Here is a 12548-nt window from a genome sequence, read left to right on the forward strand (position 1 = left end):
CAATTCAAAATAACTAGGGTCCTTAAACAGGGTGATTGTCTAGCACCCATGTAATCCAATGTAGCTACTAAACGCTTCATAAGAAAAAAACGAAAGTTTTAACAAAAGCTCGTACGACACAGAATGCTCCAAAACGTTACAAGAGGAGATGATCATCTGGAAAGAGTAACAATTATCACATAGCTGATGTACAACTTAAGAAGAATTTAAAACACAGTGATCAGAAGAAGAACCAACCAGACAAATAAGGCATACTATTCTGTACATATTTAGATCTAGAGACAGAAACAATATCAAAGATCTATAATAACGTACGGCTGTAGATTTTAACACAAAAAATTGCAGATTACGTAGATACCTATAGAAGTGAGATATTAAGGAAAATATATGACCTGAAATGTAAATACGAGGAACTACTAATCTCAGGAATTGTAGGCCAAGTGCGAGACCTCGGAAATGTGGCTCGAAGAAATCGCAGAAGACGAAATTGGAAGAGGTTAGCTGTTATGACCAACGTCGTTACAAGCAAATGCAAATGGTACCTTCATAAATCAAACCAGCTGGTATAAATATTCAGGGCATGGAATCTGCATCAGGAGAGATAATCAGACAAGTAAAATAAAACGCAGAAATGGCTACATTTGTAAAACTAAGGCATATCTTCCAATTATATATCTCAATATGCTTAAAGAAAAAAGTTATCAATCAATGCATATGGCCAGTACTCACTCACCCAGCAAAAACCCTCCCGCTCACAAGATGCTGAGAAAAAAATTTGTATTGCTTGGAAGAAAATGGAAATATCGATACTAGGCTTTTCTCTTATGGACAAGGTAATTTAAATTGGAGCTGGGCGATCACGTAGCTAGTTATGCGACGCTGGACAAAAAAGATTTTGAAGTGAAGACGTCGTTATGAGGCACAACGTAGTAAGAGGATGTCCATCCATCAGATAGATCAACGATATTAAAAGAATGGAATCAAACTGGATGAATGCCGCATAGAACTGACACAAATGGATTCAATTACGGTAGGCCTTTGTGCAGCAGTGGACTGTAACATCATAAAAGAAGACAAGACATGTTATGAACATTATGTATTTACATCCTAATGTACTTAATTTTCAGAATAAACACTAATACACATACCTGCACTTCCTAGTACATTTTTAATTAAAAATATGTTTATGAATATACGCCGCACAATCTAAAAACCTCAACCGCTATTGCCAATTTTGTTTCACAGATGGCAACTTCTAAATGTTTTTTAGATGTTTCCTCCCATAAATGTGTAAATAATCTACATCTATATACCCAAAAACAATCTGGTAACACACTTGTTTTTGTGTCACAACAAGACCCTGGCTATTTTATTTTATATCCATTATTCCAGTTCCATGCTTGCAAGTTATATCAAACAGGCAAAAAAATCGTATTCATCCATTTAATTTTTTTGGAATTCTCCCTGTAGTCCCATATACCGTTTAGGGGGTTATAACTTGAACGTATTGCGTGTAGGATAAATACGATGAACGAGAGAGAAATATTCGTATAAATTAAGTAACAGCCTACGAGAAGATGAACAAAGGCTTTCAAAATAATTACCGAAAGACGATATCTGCCTTTATAAATAATATATAAGCGAGTTGTTAGTCACTTGGCGACGAACAACACCCTCACTTTTTGATGGGTATGGGCACGAGTCTGCTTGTTCGAAAAAGTTATCGGGCGTAGCTATGTAACCAAAGATATATGTATTAGTTTTGAATAATTCTCACAGTGTAAGTAAACGTACGATAATAAATAGAATAAATAAAGTTAATGTAGGTCAGCATACAAAGTATAGAAGATGGAGATTGATATTTTACTTAATTAACAGGTGCAATCTGAATAAATTACTAATTATAACAAAATGATACCATATTTATCACATATACTTATGCTCAGCCGAAAACATCTAAATTCATGATAACCTAATCAAGTTAAAATTATTAAATAATGATTGTAATGTGTAATAAAATAGTTAAACAGTAAAAGAACATAGTAATACCATCATAAATAGCGTTTCAAATGTTATTTCACTGCTCCCGAACCCATTATATACATTAAACGCTTACAATGAGGGAAATTCCATATATTATCAATTCTTCTATTCTTTTGAGACAATATAGTATGTCATCTTCCAGCATTTAATATGGTTTTTACGTCAACACATTACTAGATGAGCTGGAACTGACTATTACCAGTAAGAAAAGAGGACACATACTTAGGTACTTCAAGACGGAAATCCGGCAGAGTAGAGGCTTGATCGCCTCTTCTAGACAGAGTGCTATTTCTAGAGTCTTGTGCCAACAGTACAGCATATATTGATTACTCTAGTAGTTTCATGACAAAAGTATTCCGTAAATCTGATTTTCTTTATTATTTTATCTTCCATGATTCTCATTTGTTTCAAGACCAGCTGCTTTAGAATTACCTTCCACTTCTTAGTGCCCAGGTACCCAGCAGGGACTTACTTTTTAATAGTTCAGGACAGTGTTTTGTGACAGCATATCATACCTTTTGTTTATTTCAATTTTGATGGTGTTATTTTAAGGCTGTTTAGCTATCTGTGTGAATTGTTATATTTCTGCTTGATTAACAGACTAACAGTCTTCTCTATAGCGTAAATTTTTACTTGAAAGATATTTCATTCAGTTTTCAGTCTGTATGCCATCTTGAGGTTCAGTTCCTTCGAACACACTCCGGCTCCTGCTCAATTTTTGTTAACGAGCCATCTGTAAAGATTAATATTTCTTCTACCTTGATAAATTACTTATCCTTGCAGATATCTTTATTACTATCCTCTCCCTGAAATCCCTTTTTGTGAACATCTAGTCCTAGTTCTGAGCTAATAGATACTTTATTCGTTTTTCTCCTATTTTACCAATTTCCTGTAGAATAGTTGTATGTGCATAATTATTTTGCTCCAAAGATTGTTCTTCCTTAACTGGAAAGATCTATGGAAACTATTATTCAAATCATTCTTAAATACAAATTATCCCAAAATTTTCACTTTCGCAGCTTAAATTATGAGGTTTTTTTTTTCAACCTCCGATCGCTCCGTGCAGACGCTGCGCGGGTAAAAGAAAGCGGACATGCGCTGTAGGCGACTGCGAAGCTCTCGCACTACACACTCCGCCATTGTTGACTTTCAGGCGTCAGTCGGCGTTGTGCTACAGCCACGTAAACATGTCCGCCATTATTGATGCTCTCGCCAAGTATAAATTGCGAAGTGTGAATGGTCTCGAAAGTTTAAAGTTGACAGAATGGTTGAAGAAAACAGCAGAATCGCCATTACTGCTTTGTCTGCGGAATTTCCAGACCTTTCAAGGTCTGTTTTGTACTCTATTGTTACTGAACGGTTAGGCTACATTGGCTTCAGCTTTCTTTGAAGAAGGTATTGAATAAAGCTTTTCCACAGATACGTGGAATGTTTCAATCTCTTCGGTGATTATGTCAAAAAGTAACCATAGGTGTACCAATTTTTTGGTAATAAAATTATTGTTTTATATATGAAATTGTCTTTTATTTATAATCCATCGGAGGTTGAAAAAAACGGCCCTGGTATGTGTAGCTTGAAGAAATCAACTACAAATAGTTTGAGAGTACTAATTTAGTTTTTGATATTTAAAACCTTATTTGGATAGAAGCTCATATATGTATATGATTTGTTTTACAAAACAGCGTTATAAAATCTATAAATTTATAGAATCATTTATCGTCATCAAGAGCGAGAAAGTATACGAAATTTCAATAGATTTATTGAGATTTAATGAGAATTTGATTAGTTTTCGGGAAATAGCAAACAAATAATTTATACGAGTAAACCTTTGTTTGAATCGTTATATTTCCATACATATTAATTTTTCTATCCCGTTTCGCTGGTGTAACAGTCATTCTATATATAAACAAAACTTGATATCTGCAATCGCATGATCTTTTCAGTTATCCCATCCCCTTTTTGTAACACACATATACACAGAGACCAACAATGTTCCGCTCTTTATATTCTCTCCCATCGAGGGTGCTAATTCAATTGATCAAAACTGCCTTGGTATACGTTTGCCTCATGCCCGACGAACGAGCACACTCTCTAAACTTTTGATAATCTATAAAAGTATAATAAGCTTTAAACATTTTAGAATTTCCAAAAAGGCTCTAGAAGAGACATTATGATTACTTATGAGTTAATATTTAAAAGTTTTTAAAGTTTTCTTTGTAGAGGGTGAAAATGAGAGTACAGAGTTTTAAAGATGAAACGTTATTAGCAACTAATGATTAATATATGTATATAATTTTAACGTGCCAACTAGAGGCCTGGAAACCACATGTTCAATTGAATAAGAAGAATCGAAGTCAGCGGTTATTTCAAAATATATACTGTTTACTGGATTTGGAGAACGACTTCTTTATTATTCAAAATAATAAATTGTACATTCTATTTCTTTAAATTTGTATATTTTATTTTATGTTTTTAAAAAAAGTAACAATAATTTGCAACTTAAAAATTATTTACACCCTAACTCACATTCTGCTTTACTACAGATCACTACGATCTGTTTGTACTTTGACTAGATACTTCGGCCGTCGTCAACACCGAAGTAGCTTGATTACTTGTATATATTACGTGTAGAGGTAATATATATATAGCTGCATACTTATTACCTGACATTTGGGATGTCGATTCTTTTATTTATTCAACATAACATTTATAAAACGACTTCCAACAGTGAAAATGTTTTTGTTTGTTTTTTACTCAGAGAACAAGTCAGTAAGAGTTGTCTAATTATTTAGTGATTAATCTTGACTTCTGTTTAAAAGATGCTTTCTCTTAAGCTCATCTCATTTATATTCAATAGAATCAACGTCAGGATTTCTTGCTGGCCACTCTATGATGAACGAGGTATGAACTAAATATTAGTTTTTGCTTCTAAAAAATTTCTGAAGCAACTCACTCTTCAAATCAAGTACTTGTATTCGGTATAATTTTCTACTTCTACCGTTTACCACAAGTTAGTATATGTATTCAAATTAACTAGGGAACCTAGTTACGTAATTTTCGATCCTAAAGTGGTTTAAACTCATTCTCATTTTCTTCTCCGAAATTTGGAAACTACCTAATGAAGATCAATTTATAAATTTTTTCACTGACACTCGCACTGATTTCGTGGTGCCATAAGCATAAACGCTTGCGCTCGCGATCAAATGCCAAGATGGCCAATTTTTATGTTCGACGCTCTGTTCCAGCACTTAACCAATGAAAACATTTCTCCCGATCACATGACGTAAACACAGCAACAATAACCAAATTCAACAATTGTCTGTTTTATTTTCCTGGTGTGGAGTACCTTGGTGTTATTTGTGTTTTCAAATTTTATTAATCAGGATCAAAAAAGTATTGGTATGTCTGAGTAGACTGTGTTGGAAATTATACAATGTGGAATGAGCTCGGAAGACATTGTTGAATTGCTTTACAATTACAAAATTTTCATTGTATAAAAAATAATTAAAAACATTACACTTTTAATAAGCAAACAAATACAAAAAAAAGCTTTGTGCTTAAATGAAATGATTTACTGATTATTCTGGGTCAGCCAATCAAATCTCCAGCGACAAAGGAAAGTCAAAAACATTATAAATAGTTTCCAACGCGAACAAGAGCGTCAGCCAGAGTGCGAACTAATAGTTTTTATTTATGTATTAGCAGAATATATAATAGCCAGGTTACCAGATAACCGATAATCGATGCAATAACTTTTTAATATTATAACCAAAAATGGTGATGCTTAGTTTCACGTACACAGTTTTAAATAATTATGCATATCAGCACCTCATACTGGGACAATAATTTTGATATACCATTTTTTATAACCTTTCCAACAAAAAGTATTTTTAGACAAAAAAATCCGCTTCGCTTCCTTTCTCAAGTCCATAATGTTATTATGATTTCATATTTTTATTTTGTCGTACTTTGTAGCAAATCATTACAAACATCAGATGCATTTATAATATCTGTAGGTGTATTTCCAAACTGTTTTGGTTTGGAAAAACCATCAATAAAACTATTTTCATTCAGAAAGTGGAGGGCAATAATAATTACCTATGTAGTGATTTGATCATAGTGTGCGTGAGGCTCTCTCCGTTTTGTACGTATTGAAGCTATGAGAGAAGTGAGCTCTCACAGAAAAACATTGGTTTCGTTGTTAGAGCGAATCTACAGGGTGAAAAATCCTACGGAATGAATACAATTTTCGCTTAACGTTCTCAATTATTAAGATCCCGAGGTCGAATTATGAAATCCTCGACGTGGAAATGTAATCTCAATCGTTCTTTTTTGCCATGAAAATAAGTTTAGGGTAATGACATATCGTTCAATAGGTTTATAAGTCAAGCATGACTTTATTTGACTTACATGTGTTATCATTAGATATGACTTTCTGTTAAGGTATAGTACCTCAAGAAGAAAATGCGTTTCCTCCTTAGGATATTAATATCCTCCGCTTCGCGGTAGTGTCAATCTATCCACATAGGAGGAGATGTGGGATGTAAATAGCTGTTATTTTGTTGTGCTTTGTAATATAAGAAGCGGAAACTTGTTGAAGTCTGTTGATGATATTCTAAATCAGTTCACTTAGTTCTAAGACCTCGCCGTTGCATCAATCGCAAGGGATACTTTGGACAAAAAATCTTTAGGTGTGTAGATGTAACATTTTTCAAGCCAAATCAACACAGATACCTGAGTTCATTAAAGTTGTAGAATTGGGAGACGAAATAAAGTTGTTGGTATGCCTTCGATATTTGTATATATTATTTGCCAGACTTCCATCAATTAATATTGTGTTAGGTTGTTCTAGCTGAACTTTCCTCACATTTAATCATATATAATTCGCTTGCCATTTCTATATTTTCAGTTTTCAAAACTCATTTCAGTTTTCCAAACATCTAGAGTCATTATTACTATCAATGTTAACTAATTTTAATTGAGTCCATATAATAGAAAAGGTAAGACTTTTTGTTCAACATTCCGAAATTGTTTACCTGAATAAATAAGTGGGGGTGGTTCAAATTATCCAAAATACCCACAAAATTGGTTTTAAACAGTTGAAAGTAGCAGGTGAATCTACGTGAAATAACCTCAAATTAGTACAGGATATTGCCAATTGAAAAAAGTGACACGCAACAACGACTATCTCTAATTCTGATTCAAGAAATGTCATTTGAGGACAAATTATAGGGAACGCGGTCGAGTTCGTGATCGAAAAGATTTTATTTTGATTTCTAATTACTACGTGGTATAGTTGCTGAGATTTTGCCCAAAATCTCAAAATAACTAAAATTGTCACAATTGCTTCAAATACCACATATACAGATCCGAAGAAAACTTCGGAATATTTCTTCAAACTAAATGAATATATCGAAAATTGAAGATTAGATGGAACAATAAATTGAAAAAGAATTAAAATTCGGTGAAAATGCTTTGTTAAACACTAATAATTTATGTTGAAAATTTTCATTCACATTTTTACCAAATTTGTTTTGGTAGTGATTTCATATTCATACTTACTACATAGTAGAGGTTTTATAAGATATATATATATATATATATATATATATATATATATATATATATATATATATATTGAAATGCTTTTTACACCAATTTGTCACATGTTACTCCAAGTTTGTTGAGAAGATATAGAGGTTGTGGAGAGAATAACTGCAATCGAGTAAACATCAAAATCAAAACTTCGAAACTTATTCACACAAGAACCTAATTTATTTTTTAACTTCCATAGATAGAAAATAATAGAAAACTGCTGCTAATTATATATTATGAAAAGGAGATATAACTTTTAAAAATCCAGCAAGATGAACTGCAACCTTAAGTCTTCGGTTGGACATTTTGCCTCAAGAAATAGTACTCGGCCTGACATTAAATACAAACAGCTGATATTCAGATGGGATAGACAATAATTGTTCGTTTGATACCATTTTTTCAACTAAACGAAATTTGCTAATAAAATAAATAAGCCTTCAGCATTTATATACGAGGGCCACACAGTATATTTTGAGACACTACGAAAATAGAGTAGCTATAGTCTCTTTTTATGATGATACAGTGTTGAAATAATAAAGCTTTCGTAAACCATTGTATCATACTGGTTATAATATAAGTACAAGGGTTAATTATACCCATACCAGTTCAATCGAGTTTAGTTCGAAAATATATTGTCATTTCACAGTTATCTGCAATTTTATGTTTTGAATTTCTCGTTATAAAGAAAACAGAAATAATTCTTTACTTGTCGTTTGGAATTCGCCACGTTTCACTTCTTGATAACTCTGTAAATCGTAGATTTCTTAATACCAAGAGTAATAACAACTAATTCCACTCTGTCATGAATACTTTTAATTAAATTTTTGTGAATGAATTGAAATAATTAAAACCAATATTTTTGATTGACTATTAAAGGTGTTTACGATCTGTGATATCTTATAATTTGAAGCCCAGCACGAAAAATTTTGTTATATCAGGGCCATTGTCTAAAATAAACGACAACCCTCACAAAAATGTCACCATCTTCTCCAATAAAATTACTGCCACGAATTTTTTTTTCTACAGTATATCGAATTTAAAAGAGGACTTATATCGCTTGGTTATGAGTCATGTGCTGGTAGGCTTTGTTCTTCAGATACTATTTGAAAAAGAGAGTGCTCGAAGAAGATCCGTAATGCACCTGTCAAGCTGTTGAGGCATTTTTTTGCTATTATATTCGCAACATTAAATTCAAAAAAACTGGTTAGGTGTCACATATAAGAACCAGGAGAGCTATATGTGGATTCACTATAATTGGCTACCAAGAAAATTCTGTACGCGTAGTACAGGATTAGTGGAAGCAATTAGGCTTGTTCACCTGTACTCATTCATCACACTATGCATACAGCAGACCGTTGAATTTTAACGTGAAAATAATGTAACAATCATTAAAATCTATTCTATTCGCCTGATTTGAGCATGTGTGATTTCTAGTGATTCTTTCACCCAAAGAATCCCTTACGTCGTCGACGTTTCACGACGGAAGATGTGATAGATGAAACAATTCACCAATTGTTCTAAAGCATTTCAAAAGATGACTGCCTTCAAAATTTGCATCCATGTAAGTTGTGATCTCAAAATATATAGCTTCACCTAACCACAAGTTTTTATTGAAAATACGAAAATTTCACATGAACTGCTTGTTCAAACAACAAGGAATATAAAGCGGTGTTATAGTTAACCCACAAACACCAGACTTATATAAGCTAGAGGCAGGATTGTTGCACCTATGCTCCATTAGTTGGTGGTCTAAGGGTAATCTAGTTTTATGAATTATTTAATGGTGACTTCGTCGTCGCCTAGCAGCTTCAGAACAACACATTACGTTGTCTTCACGTGGCAGTAGAAAAATAAAATTGTGAAAATGAGTTGAGGACTTGGAACGGTCGAGGCGTTCTTCGGTCTCAAAAAGAGATGAAAATATGTGAAAACTGCGTTTATTAACGCTATTAAAGAGCAAAAAAGGGACATGAAAAGGTCTAGCAGATTTCTTCTTCGACATGCAGTGATTTGATCGAGGATGCTTTTTTACATTACAATTTCGAATAATATCGATATTCGTAAAAATATTTCATAATTTTGAGAATACAGTCCTATATTGGCAACTTATTGAATAAAAAATTATGAGTACAATATTTTATAGTCATTTATACTCCGCCACTGTTCGTCCACAACAAGTTCGGTGTAATTCTCAGACTTTTCGCACCCGCCCCAATCATCAGGGATCAATTAAGCCGGTGCATCCCCGGGGAATTTCGTCTGGTACATCTCTATTATATTAACTGTTCAACATGAATACACTCTCTCCCTTCTAACAAGAGATTTCCTACTGATATAAGGACCATAAGGACAAACAGGAATCGATTCGGATTGTTCTTTTCTAGATTGTTTGTTTTCATTTTCGTACTCATGACAAGTCACTTGAGAATCAAATATAGTAATTTGGGAAAAATTATTAATAATAGATATTTTGATAATTTATGGAAAAGACACAAATATTGTTCAAAAAGATAGTTATACAAATATAGGATCAATTCACAAATATATAAAATATACCACTATATCTAACACTATTGGGCACAAATCTGGGAGTGTTGACATTAATGCGCAACATCTTGTTCTGGAATCTCTGCAGGATCTGCAGATTAAATAGAGAACCGGTCCTAAGACGCTTCTTTGAGGAACTCCAGATAAGATTGGATAGACATCAGTGAGTGTGTTATTGTTGAAGTCTTGTGAGATGTCCAGGAAGGCTACTGAGCAATATCTTTTACCTTCAAAATCACGATTTGCCACCGAGTTTGCCTGCAGACGCTCAGAACGTCAATTTATCGGGACTGCCTTTTTTGAAGAAGTGCAATCCTGTGGAATCAACTACCAAGGTACCAGAACACTACAACCTACATTTTTGTTGAAGACAATTGTTCATCCATATTATAAATGAGAAAATTTATTAAGTGTTGGTATTATTTTGTGCAGCCGATCTTGGCCTCCAGAAGCTCCTGGTACGACTATCCCGTTATCATTGGAGTGTAAAAATTTTCTCGTCTTCTGAAACCGATTAATGGTAATTGCATTCCTCAATAGTTCTATACCCAAATCATTAGATATTATTCTTATAATTGTTACTCGAGCTTGTATATATTATTAAGCCCCATTTCACCTATAGCAACTGTTTTGTTATATCTTCTAGCACAGAAAAATCTTCACAGCCCAAGAACTTGGGCTGAAGCTCATTGAGAACTGAATTTGGTATTCCTCATATTAAATCCTTGTACATATTTTATTATGCTTTTCATTTTATTTAAAGTAGTTTCCATTTTCGTCTTCTTATCGGCTACTAAACTCTTATCCTCATTACACAACTGATATAAACTGTCGGCAACCTGCGGGTCTCAAGCCGCATGCGGTTTTTTGGATGTGAAGCGCGGCTCTTTAGTTCCATACGAAAATATTTAAAAATCTGTTAACGCGACTTGTGCGTGCTTTTTTTCGCCTCCTTCCACGTGACACAGATCAAGAATTACTTCATACGTGTGAAGAACTGTTTCGTGAATTTAAGAGCAAATCATAAATCTTGAAAAAGATTGCTATTATCCATCTAAAGAAGTACAAAACAGAATAGCTACAATGTCTTCTAGTGTAACATATTTGCAGGTGGAAGATATTCAACTTTCTTGTGCATTATCACTTGCTATCGATAAGTCATGGAACATAAAAAATCAATGTAGAATCGTTTCAATAGCAACTTATGGAGCCAGCAGTATGACAGGAAGAAATAACGGGGCAAACAACGATTCTTCAGAGCAGAATAAAATACGAAATTTCAAGCTTCCGTCCAAAAGAGTAGAAGTTATGAATTTGGTAATCAAAATTGTTAATGGCACTTTGTCAAAAGCACTTTATCATTGCCAATTTGAAGAATTGTTAAACGTAATGGAGACTCAGGATTCCAACCTCCTTTTTCATAAGTTGAAACGTTTTGTTTTGTGCTTGAATGAAATAAATACATTCCTAGATAGAAAAGGCATTAGTCACCCAGAATTGAAGAGCGACAGGTGGTAACAAAAATTTATGGTAGATATCACATCGAAATTAAATGAACTGAATCTAAAATTGCAAGGAAAAGAAAACCGAGTCTATGTTTTGATAGAAGAATTTGTTTGTGTTGAAGAAAAATTAATTCTTTTTGTACAAGATATTCAAAACGGTAAATTACCATAAATTTCATCGAGTTAAACAATTAGTACATTTTTGTTGAAAAATCTATTGAAAAATTCTTTTTTGCTGTTTTCAGATTGTACAAGATGTTCTTGTAAAAGTTACGTATTGTTAACTATTGGGCATTCAGATATTAGTGTAGAATTATTTATTATGTAATTATCTATTAAAAATTCATAATGTTCGAATGTGTAATTTAGAAAACATACTTAAATATATTTTGCAACTTGAAAGGCCCATAACTCAGAAGCGAGGGGTCGTATGAGTCACAGTATTATTCTCATGTCATCTACTCACTTCCGAATTTTTTGCATCAAGTTCCGGAACACTCTGAATGTTTTATGCCCAGTTATTATCAACACTTTCATTAAACTTAATGATTTGGTTCATCCGTCAAATGGCCGACCATAGGAAATAATACAACCGCAGCTGTACCCGCCACTCGCCTACCCGTATTTTGCGAAGAGCCGTTTGTTTGTCGGACGTTTATTTCTTTTTCATTTTTCTTTCATTTCATCTGTTTTCCTATCTTTCGCCTTTCAGCCTATTGTAGTACACAACGCCATACCATTCACCAAAACCCCAGACCTCTCCTATATCAGAGCCATACCTAATAAATCCCTTCCCCTACATGCATTTTTTAATAGTGCATCAACTCCAGTTAACTATCTAAATAAAAAATAAGCTAT

Source organism: Diorhabda sublineata, chromosome 1 (genome assembly GCF_026230105.1).
Source record: "Diorhabda sublineata isolate icDioSubl1.1 chromosome 1, icDioSubl1.1, whole genome shotgun sequence".
Classification (NCBI taxonomy): Eukaryota; Metazoa; Arthropoda; class Insecta; order Coleoptera; family Chrysomelidae; genus Diorhabda; species Diorhabda sublineata.